Raw genomic sequence first — 6000 nt, forward strand, 5'->3', positions numbered from 1 at the left:
ATTTTTTTGAATTTACCAAGGCTAGATTTATGTCCCAGGATGTGATCTATCCTGGAGAAGGTTCCATGTGCGCTTGAGAAAAAGGTGAAATTCATTGTTTTGGGATGAAACGTCCTGTAGATATCAATTAGGTCTAACTGGTCTATTGTATCGTTTAACGTTTGTGTTTCCTTGTTAATTTTCTGTTTAGTTGATCTATCCATAGGTGTGAATGGGGTATTAAAGTCTCCCACTATTATTGTGTTATTGTTAATTTCTCCTTTCATACTTGTTGGCATTTGTCTTACATATTGCGGCGCTCCCGTGTTGGGTGCATATATATTTATAATTGTTATATCTTCTTCTTGGATTGATCCTTTGATCATTATGTAGTGACCATCTTTGTCTCTTTTCACAGCCTTTGTTTTAAAGTCTATTTTATCTGATATAAGTATTGCTACTCCTGCTTTCTTTTGGTCCCTATTTGCATGGAAAATCTTTTTCCAGCCCTTCCCTTTCAGTCTGTATGTGTCCCCTGTTTTGAGGTGGGTCTCTTGTAGACAACATATGTAGGGGTCTTGTTTTTGTATCCATTCAGCCAGTCTTTGTCTTTTGGTTGGGGCATTCAACCCATTTACGTTTAAGGTAATTACTGATAAGTATGATCCTGTTGCCATTTATTTTATTGTTTTGGGTTCGAGTTTATACACCGTTTTTGTGTTTCCTGTCTAGAGAATATCCTTTAGTATTTGTTGGAGAGCTGGTTTGGTGGTGCTGAATTCTCTCAGCTTTTGCTTGTCTGAGAAGCTTTTGATTTCTCCTTCATATTTGAATGAGATCCTTGCTGGGTACAATAATCTGGGCTGTAGGTTATTTTCTTTCATCACTTTAAGTATGTCTTGCCATTCCCTCCTGGCTTGAAGAGTTTCTATTGAAAGATCAGCTGTTATCCTTATGGGGATTCCCTTGTGTGTTATTTGTTGTTTTTCCCTTGCTGCTTTTAATATTTGTTCTGTGTGTTTTATCTTTGTTAATTTGATTAGTATGTGTCTTGGGGTGTTTCACCTTGGGTTTATCCTGTTTGGGACTCTCTGGGTTTCTTGGACTTGGGTGATTATTTCCTTCCCCATTTTAGGGAAGTTTTCAACTACTGTCTCTTCAAGTATTTTCTCATGGTCTTTCTTTTTATCTTCTTCTTCTGGGACCCCTATGATTCGAATGTTGTAGCGTTTAATATTGTCCTGGAGGTCTCTGAGATTGTCCTCATTTATTTTAATTCGTTTTTCTTTTATCCTCTCTGATTCATTTATTTCTACCATTCTATCTTCTAATTCACTAATCCTGTCTTCTTCCTCTGTTATTCTACTATTTGTTGCCTCCAGAATATTTTTAATTTCATTTATTGTATTATTCATTATATATTGACTCTCTTTTATTTCTTCTAGGTTCTTGTTAAACCTTTCTTGCATCTTCTCAATCTTTTTCTCCAAGCTATTTATCTGTGATTCCATTTTGATTTCAAGATTTTGGATCAATTTCACTATCATTCAGAATTCTTTATCAGGTAGATTCCCTATCTCTCCTCTTTTGTTTGGTTTGGTGGGCATTTATCCTGTTCCTTTATTTGCTGGTTATTCCTCTGTCTCTTCATCTTGTTTAAATTTCAGTTTGGGGTGTCCTTTCTCTATTCTGGCAGTTTGTGGAGTTCTCTTTATTGTGGCATTTCCTCGCTCTGTGTGGGTTTGTACAGGTGGCTTGTCGAGGTTTCTTGGTTAGGGAAGCTTGTGTTAGTGTTCTGGTGGGTGGAGCTGTATTTCTTCTCTCTGGAGTGCAATGAAATGTCCAGTAATGAGTTATGGGATGTCTATGGTTTTGGGGTGACTTTGGGCTGCCTGTATCTTGGAGCTCAGGGCTGTGTTCCTTGCTGCTGGAGAATTTGCTTGGTATGTCTTGCCCTGAAACTTGTTTCACCCAGAGAGGTTTACAGCGTTATATGGAGAAGAGAAGAGTGAGGAGGGAGTTAAAGGTGACCCGAATGAGATGAGGTGGAATCAATAGAGGAGAGAGTGGGCTATTCAGTAATCTCTTCCTTATGTGCACTCCACAACTGGACCGCTCAGAGTTGTTCACAGAGTTATACATAGAAGAGAGGAAGGAGGAACGTGGCAGAGGTGGCCAGGAGGATAAATGAGGAGAATGAAAAGGAGGGAGACAGATCCAGCCAGTAATCAGTTCCCTAAGTGTTCTCCACTGTCTGGAACACACAGAAATTCACAGAGTTGGGTAGAGTATAGAGGGGTTAGGGAGGAGACACAGGCGACCTGGTGGAGAAAAAGGAGAGTCCAAAGGGAGAGAGAGCAGTTAAGCCAGTAATCTCGCTCCCTAGTGAAAAATGGGTGCTGAAGATTGGGTTCTTAAAGGCATAAAATTGGTAACAAATACATAAAAGCAAAAATTAAAAATCTAGAGTAGAGTTTGGAATTTCAAAAATACAATGTTAAAAAAAAAGAAGAAAAAGAAAGAGAGAGAAAAAAAAACAAAAAAGAACAAAGACGCATAAAATATAAAAAAAAATACAGGTACAAAATTGATAACAAATACCAAAAAGCATAAAATAAAAATCTAGAGTAGAGTTTGGAATTTCAGATATACAATGTTATTTAAAAGAAGAAGAGAAAGAAACAGAGAAAAAGAAAAAGAAACAATAAAAAAGGGTCACGGAAATTATAAAAAAAAAAAAAAAACTATAGGTACAAAATTGATAAAAATACCAAAAGCTAAGTTTAAAAATCTAGAGTAGAGTTTGGAATTTCAAAAATACAATGTTAAAGAAAAGAAGGGGAAAAAAAGGGGGGGGGGAAGGTCAAAAAATATTAAAAAAAATATATATATATATGAAGTTTGCTTTAAAAAAAAATAGGATCTTCTTTTTTCTTTTTTTTTTTTTTACAAGGTAATCAGTTATAAAAGTGGAAATTAAAGGAACAATAGAGGACTTAAAAAAATTTTTTAATTAAAAAAAAAAAGAAACAATGATCGTACAAATAGTAAAAATATATCTAGGACTTTCTCCAGTTTTGTTGTGAGTATTGTGGGTTCAGTTCATTTTTGGCTAGTTTCTTGGTCCGACTTTTATTTCTCAAGATCTATAGGCCCTTTCCTATGTAGTTGGTAGTAACCACGTGGTTTTAATCTATTGCCTGTAACTTCCAAGGCGGTTCCCTCTGTTATAGCTTCTTCTGTTTGCTGGTCTCTTCAGTGTCTGGTTTCCACCCTGACACAAAGGGGACAGTGGAGGACACTTTTCTTTTTTTTAGGTTCACTTGTTAGGTCGCGCTGAGGGGAGGTAGGGAGGGATGCTGCAAACAAATAACACTGGCGTGTGCTCGCAGCGCCTCAGCCACACTGGGTCTGCCCACCCGCCCCCCCCACCCCGTTCACGGCGCGTGTAGCCTCTCTGCCCACGCTGCTCAGGCTCTAGGTTGCTCCGCTGGGAACCATCCGCGGCCGGCCCTGGGCTGCCTGTACTTCCCAGGTCCAAGCCGCTCAGGTTCAGGCACTTGGGTAGTCCTCAGAGGCGCAGACTCTTGGTTGGGCCTGCGTTTTGTGCCCTTCCCAGATCCGAGCAGCTCAGGTGATGAGGTGTTTGGCGCGCGCGATTGCTGCGACTTATCGCCTCCCCGCCGCTCGGTTATCTAGGTGTGCACCGGCACACCTTCTCAGGCAGATGTTGACTGTCCAGACCCCCAAGAAGTTTTAGTTAGCAAAGAAGCCTGCTTACAGTTTTATAGATAATGTCTCTCTTGGGCTGCGATTGTCCCCTTCCGGCTCTGGCTGCCTATCACCCGAGGGGGATGGTCTGCCGCCGGCTATCTCTGTTCAGTCCTTTGTTCCGTGCAGGGGCCTGGCGGTGTCAGCCCGCGCCGCGCCTCCCTGCCCAGCCCCTGCTTGCTAATGGCGGATGCAGGCGTCTGCACTGCTTCTCCGCTGGGGGAGTTACTGTAGGGCTCGCAATGTGCAGGTTTTAATTGTTTATTTATTTTTCCTCCCTGTTATGTTGCCCTCTGTGCTTCCAAGGCTCGGCACAGATTCGGCAGTGAGAAGGTTTCCTGGTGTTTGGAAACTTCTCTCTTTTTAAGACTCCCTTCCTGGGACGGAACTCTGTCCCTCCCTCTTTTGTCCCTTTTTTTTGTCTTTTATATTTTTTTCTACCTCCTTTCGAAGACTTGGGTTGCTTTTCTGGGTGCCTGATGTCCTCTGCCGACATTCAGAAGTTGTTTTGTGGAATTTACTCGGCGTTTAAATGTTCTTTTGATGAATTTGTGGGCGAGAAAGTGTTCTTCCCGTCCTACTCCTCCACCATCTTAGCCCCTCCTCCTGAAGTCTATTTAAAGATGAGCCAAAGATCTGAATAGACAGGTCTCCAAAGAAGATATACAGCTAAGCAAATGGGAAGTTGTTCAACATCATTTCTTCATCAGGAAATTGCAGATTAAAACAACAATGAAATACCACTACATAGCTATGAGAATGACCCAAATCCAGACATTTACAATACTGGATGCTGGCAAGGTTGTGGAATAGCAAGAATGCTCATTCACTGTGGCTCTGAGTGCTAAATGGTACAGATACTTTGGAAGACAGTTTGCTTGTTTCTTACAACACTAACGTTATCTTGACAATATGCCAATTGTTCTCTATGGTATTTACCCAAAGGAGGTGAGAATTTATGTCCACACCAAAATCACACAGGTTTTTATAACATGTTTATTCAGAATTGCCAAAACTTGAAAGCAATCAATATGTCTTTCAGTAGATGAATAAATAAATAAACCGTGATACATCCAGACAATGAAATATTCAGTTCAGTCGCTCAGTCCTGTCAGACTCTTTGCGACCCCATGAATCACAGCACGCCAGGCCTCCCTGTCCATCACCAACTCCCAGAGTTCACCCAGACTCAACGTCCATAGAGTCAGTGATGCCATCCAGCCATCTCATTACTCGGCTCTAAAAAAACGATCTATCAAGCCATGAAAAGACATGGAGGAATGTTAACTCTATATTGCTAAGTGAAAGAAACCAATTTGAAAAGGTTACATGCTATATGATCCCAATGACGTGACATTCTGGAAAAACTATGGAGACACTAAAAAGATCAGTGATTTCCAGAGGTTAGTGGAGACAGAGGGATGAATGGGTATGTCTCAGGAGAGTATTAGGGCAGTGAAACTATTCTGTATAACACTGCGGAGGTCAACTTATGATGTTATTTGTCAAAACTCATGGAATTTACAACACCAAGGATGAACCTTAAGGTAAACTATAGAATAGGTTATAAGAATATATCACGGGAGCTTCATGAATTGTAACAAATGTTCCACCATGGTGCAGAATGTAAATAGTGGGGGTGATTGTGTACGTGGACTAGGGAGAACTGGATAATAAGAAGTCTGTGCTTTCCACTCAATTTTTCTGTGAACTTGAAACTGCTCTAAAAGTAAAGTTTATCAATTAAAAAAAGAGGTACAATTATGAGTGTGGGGATTGGCTGACTGTGGAGGTGAGGAAAAGGGAAGTGTCTATATGTTCTCTGGTTTCTGACATATATAATTGCATGGATTCTGGTGCTCTTAGCTTTACTAAGAATATAGAAATAAAAGTTTGGGGGAAGATGATAAATTAGGATTTCAGGAGACATACCAGTGATTATATTCTTCAGTCATTGATATATATATCTTCAGTCAAGATGTGAGTCTGAGCCTCAGAAACTATGTCAGAGCTGGAAATATTTCAAACTTTTTTTATTGAATTATTTATTTTCAATTGAAGTATCATTGACTTGCAGTATTGTATTGGCTTCTGTCATATATCAACATGAATCAGCTATAGTTATATGCATATCCCTTTCCTGATGGGATATACCCCTCTACCTCTCACCTCCCATCCCAGCCCACCCCTCTAGGTTATCATAGAGCGCCAGATTTGAGCTCCCTGCATCATACAGTAAATTTCCTCCAG

This window comes from Bos indicus x Bos taurus, chromosome 14 (assembly GCF_003369695.1).
Source record: "Bos indicus x Bos taurus breed Angus x Brahman F1 hybrid chromosome 14, Bos_hybrid_MaternalHap_v2.0, whole genome shotgun sequence".
Lineage (NCBI taxonomy): Eukaryota > Metazoa > Chordata > Mammalia > Artiodactyla > Bovidae > Bos > Bos indicus x Bos taurus.